The sequence below is a fragment of the Gekko japonicus genome, unplaced genomic scaffold, assembly GCF_001447785.1.
Source record: "Gekko japonicus isolate JY-2015 unplaced genomic scaffold, Gekko_japonicus_V1.1 scaffold5861, whole genome shotgun sequence".
NCBI lineage: Eukaryota > Metazoa > Chordata > Lepidosauria > Squamata > Gekkonidae > Gekko > Gekko japonicus.
Genome location: NW_015168222.1, coordinates 1 through 10,840, shown reverse-complemented (window position 1 = coordinate 10,840; position 10,840 = coordinate 1).

Sequence of the window (10,840 nt, the reverse complement as noted above, 5' to 3'; positions counted from 1 at the left end):
CTCCAATCAGGGGTCTAGGTTCCCGGCCAAGAGCCTATGGGACTCTCGGCCACTGTAAATAACCTATAGGGAAGTAGGTGTGTGTTTTGGGTGGCGGTTTCTCGGGGGATATAAGCCGGCCTGCAAGCCGGCCAAAGTTGTCTTGTTCCGGATAGAATAAAGTACGCTTTGCTGAAATCACTCCGTTTGTGTACTTTTCACCCCCCCGGTCAACATTTCCATTTTGTCTGGATTACATTTCAGTTGACTTGTCCTCATCGAGTCCATCACTGATCCTGGCTACCTGTTTAGAACATCACATCATCCCATGTGGAGAAAGGAGAAACAGGCAGGTGTCTTCATAATAACAGATGATGCGGCACTCCAGGTGGCTCAATGAAGTCATCTTGTGGTTTCAGGTAGACGTTGAATAGTGTGGGAGACGAAAATGGAATGTAACACCCTATAAATCACCAGCCGGGGTGGAGCAGCCATCTCCCAGACCCACCTTTTGACGCCTACCTTCTAGGTGGGAACGGAACCATAACAAAATAATGTTCCGATCGCCTAGAAATGCAGCCCAGAAGACTCCCGTGAAAAGTGGGATGCTAAGAGATACTCAGCTTCATGGGACAGTAGAACATCCTGCTGTTTTTTATTTACTGAACTGAATGTTCTCTTTTTAGCAGCAACGCCGTTTGGGAACGGGCTAAGGAGACACACCCAATCCACTTTTGATGCTGCTGTTAGCCAAATTGCCTTAAATCGCTATGTAATCTGGGGAGTTATTATCTTAAACCAGGCAATAGGCAAATACGGGGGCGAGCATCTATGTATACAGGGGTGCAGTTCCCCCCAGACACGCTAAATAGACCTGAGGCTGACATCAATGTAAAATGATTTTGTTTACTAAAGGTCTTTCAAGCATACAATAACAGAAGCATACACACAAGTCTACAGTACCTAAGAAATATATAGAGAGGAGAATAGCACATTCACTTTAGCAGGATGTTTCGTTGAATACTTTACCTGTCCTGGGCAAGATGGAGTGAGCCTCAGGAAAAATGAGGGGTTGGGGGTCGTGTCCTGAACCAGCAGAGGCACGAGGAGACTTTGGCTGCACACACCAAGAGTCGGGAGTTCAGGGTGAGGGTAGGAGGGGGTCAAGGAGCTGCGGTGATGCTGAACTGCAGGCTGTGGAAGGTCGGTAGTTCAGCAGTTCGAGACCCGAGTTGCCACATGACAGAGTGAGCTCCCGTCTAGTTCCAGCTCCTGCCCACCTAGCAGTTTGAAAGCAAGGAATTGCAAGTAGATAAATAGGTACCACTTCAGTGGGAAAGTAACAGCGTTCCGTGCGCCTTGGTGTTTAGTCTTGCCGGCCACGTGACCGCGGAAACGTCTTCGGACAGCGCTGGCTCTTCGGCTTTGAAACGGAGATGAGCACCGCACCCCTAGAGTTGGACTCGACTGGCTTTCGAGCAAGGGAGACCTTTACCTTTACCTTTAGGCGGGGGTTAAAAGAGAGAGGAAGGGGAAGAGGAAGAGCAAGGGGGCAAGCAAGCAAGAGAGAGAGCTTTTGCTGGGTATCTTCTTTTATTAGGAGTTGAGGGGTGGGCTCATCTTGGCCTCCTCTCTTGGCACACCTCCTGGTAGATCAAATCAGTCAATCCTAAAAGAAATCAACCCTGACTGTTCCCTGGAAGGCCAGATAATGAAAGTGAAGCTCAAAGACTTTGGCCACCCAATGAGAAGGGAGCACTCCCTGGAGAAGAAGACCCTGATGCTGGGAAAGATTGAAGGTCAAGGAAGACAGGGACGGCAAAGGATGAGATGGTTAGACAGTGTCATAGAGGCAACGAACATGAAATTGAGCAAACTTCAGAGGAGGGAGGAAGACAGGAAGGCCTGGTGTGATCTGGTCCATGGGGTCGCGAAGAGTCGGACTCGACTGTGCGACTGAACAACAACAAGCACAGGTCAGGTTTTTCATAACTTATGAGTTCATAAAAGCACAACAGGAGCCTCATAGGGCGACACTACATCACAGCTGGTACCGGCTGGATAAAGCAGGGCAGGTCACACCTTTTTCCAGAACTTCTGGCGGCATGCGATGTTTACAAGAACAAGGAGAGAAGGAACGGGGTAATGACAGAACCATGACAGGGTTTGGAAGGAATGAAGGCGTTGTCAGGACAAACAGACTCGGATGTGAAGCCACACTGTGAGAAGGAGAAACTTTTTTTTTAATATCTGCTCTTTGTTACCGATTTTTTCAATAGACAAAACAAAACAGAAAATAGACAGAGCAATAGTTCCATATAAGAGACAGAAAGATCTCTACAGCATCATAAAAACAAATACAAGCTAAATTAGAAACATAGTATGGTGGTTGTAAAGCAGATGTGTACCAACAGTCAATATTTCAAACCAGCTTACAATGTTTTTCCCCCCAAAATAGATTTTTATTAATTTTCTACAAAGAGAAAGACAAACATAACAGTATACAAGACAGACTAACACAAGACAAACAAAAGGCATGTACTCATTGCAACTAATTTTGTTTTACACAGATAATATCCTTCTTATCTGCAGCTAAACAAGTTTAATAGTATGTATGCCAGATAATATTTTAGTAAATGACGTATATAGTTATATTGTGCATCTTTGCAGATTCACCTCAATCCATTTATAAAATCTTGACCACGTTTTTTCAAAAATCACATTTAAAAGGTACTAGCAACAGAGCACTACCTTCCGGATGATGTGCGGCAACTCCAGGCGTCTGGTCGGGGAAGCGCTGGTAGCCCGTCGCAGCCAGCGCCGTTCCCCATCCCACGCATGCGCACAACTGTGCTACTGCCGGTTTGCTGCACAACATTTGATCAGCTGCCAGAGCATAGAGCCGTGGGGGCACGTCAGATTGCACTCCCGCGGTTCTTTTTGCTCCGGCTCTAATTTGCCTCCTTTTGGCAGTGGATCATCCCGCTCGTTTGACCGGGATCAAGGATGATCAGGGGCCTGGGGACCAAGCCCTACGAGAAAAGTAGGGTTGCCAAGTCTGGCCCACAAGCCGGCGGTGGACTTACAAGGAGGCTCGAAGAGAGGGGAGGGAAGAAGCGTGACGTTCCTATGCCCCCTCCAGGTGACGTACACGTCAGGGATGTCAGTGACGTGCCTACATCACCCGAAAGTGACATACACATATTGGTGACATCGTGGGGGCTACACTCTGTTTTGGGGGCAAAACTCTATGGTTTGAAGCTAATTCTACCATAGAGTTTTGTCCAGAGTGTCACCAGATGTTAGGCACTTTTATGTAGTGGCCCATCACTTGTGGCCCCTCATGGATCACTGCCTTGTCGTGGCGAGGGGGCTTGCGCAGTTCAATGAAGCTGTGGGCTATGCCGTGAAGGGCCACCCAAGACGGACAGGCCACAGCAGAGAACTCAGACCAAGCGTGATCCACCTGGAGAAGGAAATGGCAACCCACTCCAGTATTTTTGCCAAGAAAACCCCATGGACAGTATCAAAAGGCTAAAAGATATGACGCCGGAAGATGAGCCCCTCAGGTCGGAAGGTGTCCAATATGCTACTGAGGAAGAGCAGAGGACAAGTACAAGTAACCCCAGAAAGAGTGAAGCGGCTGGGCCAAAGCCGAAAGGACGCTCAGTTGTGGATGTGTCTGATGGTGAAAGGAAAGTCCGATGCTGCAAAGAACAATACTGCATAGGAACCTGGAATGTAAGATCTATGAATCAAGGTAAGCTTGACGTGGTCAAAAATGAGATGGCAAGACTGAACATCGATATCCTAGGAATCAGTGAACTAAAGTGGACAGGAATGGGCGAATTTAACTCAGAAGACCATTATATCTACTACTGTGGCCAGGAATCTCGTAGAAAAAATGGTGTGGCCTTTATAGTCAACAAGAGAGTGCAAAAGGCAGTACTGGGATACAATCTCAAAAATGACAGAATGATTTCTGTCCGATTCCAAGGCAAACCATTCAACATCACAGTAATTCAAGTGTATGCCCCAACCACTGATGCAGAAGAGGCTGAAGTGGACCGGTTCTATGAAGACCTACAACACCTCCTAGAACTAACACCAAAAAATGATGTCCTCATCATCATAGGGGACTGGAATGCTAAAGTAGGAAGTCAAAAGGTAACTGGAATAACAGACAAGTTTGGCCTTGGAAAGCAAAATGAAGCAGGGCAAAGGTTAACAGAGTTTTGTCAAGAGAACACACTGGTCATAGCGAACACCCTTTTCCAACAACCTAAGAGGCGACTCTACACATGGACATCACCAGATGGGCAACACCGAAATCAGATTGACTATATAATTTGCAGTCAAAGATGGAGAAGCTCTATCCAGTCAGTAAAAACAAGACCTGGAGCTGACTGTGGTTCAGATCATGAGCTACTCATTGCAAAATTCAGACTTAAACTGAAGAAAATTGGGAAAACCACGAGGCCATTCAGGTTTGACCTAGATCGCATCCCTGATGAATATACAGTAGAGGTGAAGAATAGATTCAAGGGTCTGGATTTGATAGATAGAGTGCCTGAAGAACTATGGACAGAGGTTCGTGACATCGTACAGGAGGCAGCAATCACCACCATCCCAAAGAAAAAGAAATGTAAGAAAGCAAAGTGGCTTTCTGATGAGGCTTTACAAATAGCAGAGGAAAGAAGGAAAGCGAAAGGCAAAGGCGAAAAGGAAAGATTTACCCAACTGAACGCAGATTTCCAGAGAACAGCAAGGAGAGATAAGGAGGCCTTCCTGAATGAACAGTGCAAAGTAATAGAAGAAAACAATAGAATGGGAAGGACTAGAGATCTCTTCAAGAAAGTTGGAGAAATCAAGGGAGCGTTCCATGCAAAGCTGGCCATGATAAAGGACAAAAACGGTAGGGACCTAACAGAAGCAGAAGAGATTAGGAAAAGATGGCAAGAATACACAGAAGAACTATACAAGAAAGACCTCGATGTCCTTGACAACCACGACGGTATAATCACTGACCTCGAGCCAGACATCCTGGAATGTGAAGTTAAATGGGCCTTAGAAAGCATTACTAACAACAAAGCTAGTGGAGGTGATGGTATTCCAGCTGAGCTATTCAAAGTCTTAGAAGATGATGCTGTTAAAGTTCTGCACTCCATTTGCCAGCAAATTTGGAAAACGCAACAGTGGCCACAGGATTGGAAAAGGTCAGTATACATTCCAATCCCAAAGAAGGGCAATGCCAAGGAATGTTCAAACTATCGCACAATTGCACTCATATCACACGCTAGCAAGGTCATGCTCAAGATCCTACAAGCTAGGCTTCAACAGTACGTGGATAGAGAACTGCCAGAAGTACAAGCTGGGTTTCGAAGAGGTAGAGGAACTAGAGATCAAATTGCCAACATTCGCTGGATTATGGAGAAAGCAAGAGAGTACCAGAAAAATATCTACTTCTGCTTCATTGACTATGCTAAAGCTTTTGACTGTGTGGATCACAACAAACTATGGCAGGGCCTTAAAGAGATGGGAGTACCAGACCACCTCACATGTCTCTTGAGAAACCTGTATAAGGGCCAAGAAGCGACAGTTAGAACCGGATATGGAACAACTGATTGGTTCAGCATAGGAAAAGGAGTACGACAAGGATGTATATTGTCGCCTTGCTTATTTAATATATATGCAGAGTACATCATGCGAAATGCTGGCCTGGATGAATCACAAGCGGGAATTAAGATTGCTGGGGAAAAGATCAACAACCTCAGATATGCAGACGATACCACTCTGATGGCAGAAAGTGAAGAGGACCTCAAGAGCCTCTTGCTCAGGGTAAAAGAGGAGAGCGCAAAAGTGGGCTTGAAGCTCAACATCAAAAAAACTAAGATCATGGCATCCGGCCCCATCACTCCTTGGCAAATAGAAGGGGAAGTCGTGGAAGTGGTGACAGACTTCACGTTCCTGGGATCCCAGATCACCGCAGACTGTGACAGCAGCCATGAAATTAAAAGACGCCTGCTCCTTGGGAGGAAAGCGATGGCGAACCTAAACAGCATGATAAAAAGTAGAAACATCACCCTGCCAACAAAAGTCCACATGGTCAAAGCAATGGTATTCCCAGTAGTCATGTATGGCTGCGAGAGTTGGACTATAAGGAAGGCCGAGTGCCGAAAAATAGATTCTTTTGAACTATGGTGCTGGAGAAGACTCTTGTAAACTGTATTTACTGTTTTAATCCCTTTATTGTTTACGTTATTTTAACTTTGTTAGCCACCTTGTTTAAGTAGCATACAAGAACCACACCCACACCCCACTCCCAACATTTACATAACATTGTCTCCTCATTGTTGTTGTTGTTGTTCAGTCGCACAGTCGAGTCCGACTCTTTGCGACCCCATGGACCAGATCACGCCAGGCCTTCCGGTCTTCCGCCGTCATCTGAAGTTGGCTCAATGTTATGTGCGTTGCATCTCCAATTTTCTTGAAGAGATCTCGAGTCGTTCCCATTCTATTGTTTTCCTCTATTACTTTGCACTGTTCATTCAGGAAGGCCTCCTTATCTCTCCTTGCTGTTCTCTGGAAATCTGCATTCAGTTGGGTAAATCTTTCCTTTTCACCTTTGCCTTTCGTTTTCCTTCTTTCCTCTGCTATTTGTAAAGCCTCATCAGACAGCCACTTTGCTTTCTTGCATTTCATTTTCTTTGGGATGGTGGTGATTGCTGCCTCCTGTACAATGTCATGAAGGCAGGCTTAGAACACTTATAAATAAAATAGCATGGCTAAGCTCTGGCCAGAGAGAGCTTTTAAGCACTTCATCAGAGTAGAATTCAGTCATCGCTTTGCTTTGACTGCAATTCCGGGCAAGCAGCTGCCTGGCTTGGCAAGAGCTCAGTTGTTTTACAAGTAGGATCGGACCATTATGGGGAGGATGAGAACATCGGATGCTTGCTAGAAGCAGCAGGACAGAAGCCAGACAAGGATGGAAATATTGGTCTCGACGGCATCTGCTAGCCGCTGCTTGTGTGGGATGAAAGTAAACATCTTTCTGAAATCTGCTGAACGTCAGGCTACAGTTTAGTAAAAAGCCCAGTAGCACCTTTAAGACTAACTTTATTGTAGCATAAGCTTTTGAGAAACACAGCTCACTCCTCTGGATCTAAGACTACAGTTTGGCTCCCTGGCTGGGTATGTTGCTGAACATGTCAGCAACTGCCTCTTCCTTTTTAAGTGGAGATGCTAGGGATCGAACCTGGGACCTTCTGCATGTCAAGCAGATGCTCTTCCACTGAGTCACGGCCACCTCTGCAAATTTAATGACAATTGAACACTCGTGAAGCTGCTTTACGCTTTCCCCTAATCCAGGGTCTCAGGAAGAGGTCTTTCCTCTCACCTACTGTCAGATCCTTTACCTGGAGATGCTGGGGATTGAACCTGGGACCTTTTGCACGCACAGCAGATACTCTACTACTGAGCCACTGCCCCTGTTCCTTGCATATGTGACATGGGATCCATAAAGCCAGTTTGGTGTAGTGGTTAAGAGCGGTGGTCTCTAATATGGAGAACCAGGTCTAATTCCCCACTCCTTCACATGAAGCCTGCTGGTGTGACCTTGGGGAAGTCACAAGTTCTTTCGAACCTGTTTTCTCAGGAGCAGTTCTCTCAGAGCTCTCTCAGCCCCACCTACCTCACAGGGTGTCTGTTGAGGGGAGAGGAAGGGAAGGAGATTGTAAGCTGCTCTGAGACACTGAGTGAAGGGCGGAGTTTAAAGCTCTTCTTCTTCTTTGACATAAAAATGTCAAAAAGTAAAAATAAAATAAATTCTTCTTCTTTTATTGATTTAGTCAAAGTTTTACCCCGCCCTCCCAGCCGAGGCCGGCTCAGGGCGGCTTACATAAAACAACACATAAATCTTCTTCTTCTTCTTCTTCTTCTTCTTCTTCTTCTTCTTCTTCTTCTTCTTCTTCTTCTTCTTCTTCTTCTTAATCTTCTTCTTCTTAGTCTTCTTCTTCTTCTTAATCTTCTTCTTCTTCTTCTTAATCTTCTTCTTCTTCTTAATCTTCTTCTTCTTCTTAATCTTCTTAATCTTCTTCTTCTTCATCATCATCTTCTCCTTCTCCTTCTCTTTTTCCTCCTCCTTCTGGAATGGAGTCTCAAACAACAGAGAGGGTGGAGCTGGGAATGAAGTCTTTGATGCCGCGCATCTGTTTCCAAAAGGGAATGTGGTTGGATTTCTGCCTTCTTGGAAGTCATTCACCTGATTCCAAGCCTCTAACACCAGAAGGGCTGAATGGGACCAAGCTTACCCAGTAGGCGTGAGTGATCATTGTCACCCTCTCCTGTAGCCAGCCTGCAGAAAAGAAACCTTTTCTGGATCAGGCCAAAGACACATCTAGTCCAGAATTCCACCTTTGGCATAGCCTGTCAGATACATCTTACAAGCAGGGCATGGAGCAACAGCCTTTCAGTCTTGGTTCCGCCCTGCGGCTCGTACTCACAGATAAACTGCCACTGAACATGGAAGCTCCATTCCCCTGCCTTAGCAGATAGCTGTCTATAGCTGTTGATAAGCGTGCCTTTCTTTCCTTGTCCCAGTCTTTCTGAAAGCCATCAGTGTGCCTTCATCATGTCCCGTAGCAATGTGTTTTTAACTAATAATTTAGAAAAACAGTTAAAAGATAATCATTAACCTTTTTACCCTTCTATTTTTTGAAACGTGTATAGATCTCCCTGAAGAAGCTTAATGTAAAATGCATAGCAGTCACTACTATACTGAAACAACATAATAATTTAATTAGATAATTTAATAAATAAATAAAACTGTGTTTCCACTGCACCACTGTTTATACCCCATCCTTCACTACCTGAAGGAACTGCAGATACAAAGCGCGAGATATTGGAAAAACACCTGTTCCAATGGGTGTCAGAAAACGCGGATAAAAAGAGCGAAAACCGAGGGACTCAGCCCGCTTCGGTGCGGGAGACGGGTTTGCCAATATGAACAGGAAACTTTAATGCACGAGGGATCAGCAGTGAAGGCCGCACTAAATGACCGTGTGACCTGACCCAGATACATTTTACAAGCAGGGCATGAAGCAACAGCCCTTTAGTCTTGGTTCCGCCCTGCGGCTCGTACTCACAGATAAACTGCCACTGAACATGGGAGCTCCATTCCCCTGCCTTAGCAGATAGCTGTCGATAGCTGTTGATGAGTGTGCCTTTCTTTCCTTGTCCCAGTCTTTCTGAAAGCCATCAGTGTGCCTTCATCATGTCCCGTGGCAATGCTCCACTGCATTCAGTGTGAAGAAATGTCATGTTTTTGACTGTTTTGATCCTGTTGCCAATGAGTTCCAATAGATTCACTCCATGCTCGAGTGTTGTATGTATCAGAGAGAGTAGAAATTACCTCTCCATGCTGTCCACAAAGGGATGCAGTACAACCATGAGTCTACCTGCACTGAAGCTGTCTTTGTGTACCAGACACACCATTGGCACAACATTGTTCAGAACATAGATATGCCCAGGCCTTTTTTTGTAGAAAAAGCCCAGCACGAACTCATTAGCATAATTGACCACACCCAACATCAGGAATGTATTAGCATATTAGGCCACACCCCTGATAGCACAGCTCATTAGCATATTAGGCCACACCCCACATTACCAGAAGTGTGCTCATCCAGCCACACCCACCTTTTGCTTCTTATTCTGTTTACCTTGTCTGTTGTCAAACCAGGGCTTTTTTTGTAGCAGGAACTCCTTTGCATGTTAGGCCACACACCCCTAATGTAGCCAATCCTAATAAGTTCCTGCTGTTGGGTGTGGCCTATTATGCTAATGAGTTCCTGCTGGGCGTGGCCAACTCAGGAGCCAGCCGGAACTCCGTTCCTGTGCGTTCCTGCCCCAAAATAGCCCTGGATATGCCCCAATTGATTTCTTTTTCTGGGCTTTATATGGACCAGATAGCCGGAACAATAACACTCTTCTTAGAAGTGAAACTGAGTGGATTCTTAAGTTGACAATCTTGGGGTGCGGTCAGACGGCGTGCTGGGAGCGGTTAAATTGCTCCAGTCCCTGTGCGTTTTTTTTAACCTGGAGAATCGCGATCACACTCACCTCCTTGTTCTGGATTGCTGCGCAGCCACATCGCTCCCCGATGTCCACACATGGGACCGTGCGTTGGTGTCCCCCTCCCTCAGTTTGGGCATGCGCACAGGCAGCCATCTGTAGAATTAAAATTTTCACGTGTGCGCAAAGCAGCGATTTCCACTTCAACCCAACTGCTGCAACACTTCCCTCTAAACTTTAAAGGAACGCTTCCCTTTAAACTTTTACCCCGAAACTGGCCTCCGTGAGATCCCGAACTCACCTAACCAACAAAACTAGGCACCATTTAAACATTGTCTTTAATAACGCGGGAGCGGAGCTCCGCCTGTGCGCATACCGCCGACACTAAAATAAAATGGCGGGCGAAGAGCGGAAGCCTTCGGCTTCCGAGCGGAAGTGGCTCGACACCGCAGGAGCGATCAGACGTCAGAAAAGTGCAGCTAGAACCGGAGAATCAGGAAAACACCACTTGGGGACCTGGTAACAAAATACTCCGTTTTAAAGGGGGTTTGAGCCGGAAAGCGACGGCTGGGGACGGTGCGCAGATGTTGGGTGTGTGAACGTGGATATAAAATCCGTTACTGAAGCATGCCGAAAGCGACTAAACGGCCCGTCTAAACGTTTTCTGGCTGCCTTGGACTTAGATAAATGCTGAGCGAGAGCAGAATTGTTTCAAAGCTGATTTAGTGGGAGCGTTGCTGTGTTTACACTCCACAGGTCAGTACAGATTTTTGGTTTAAAAGGGTTTATTCAT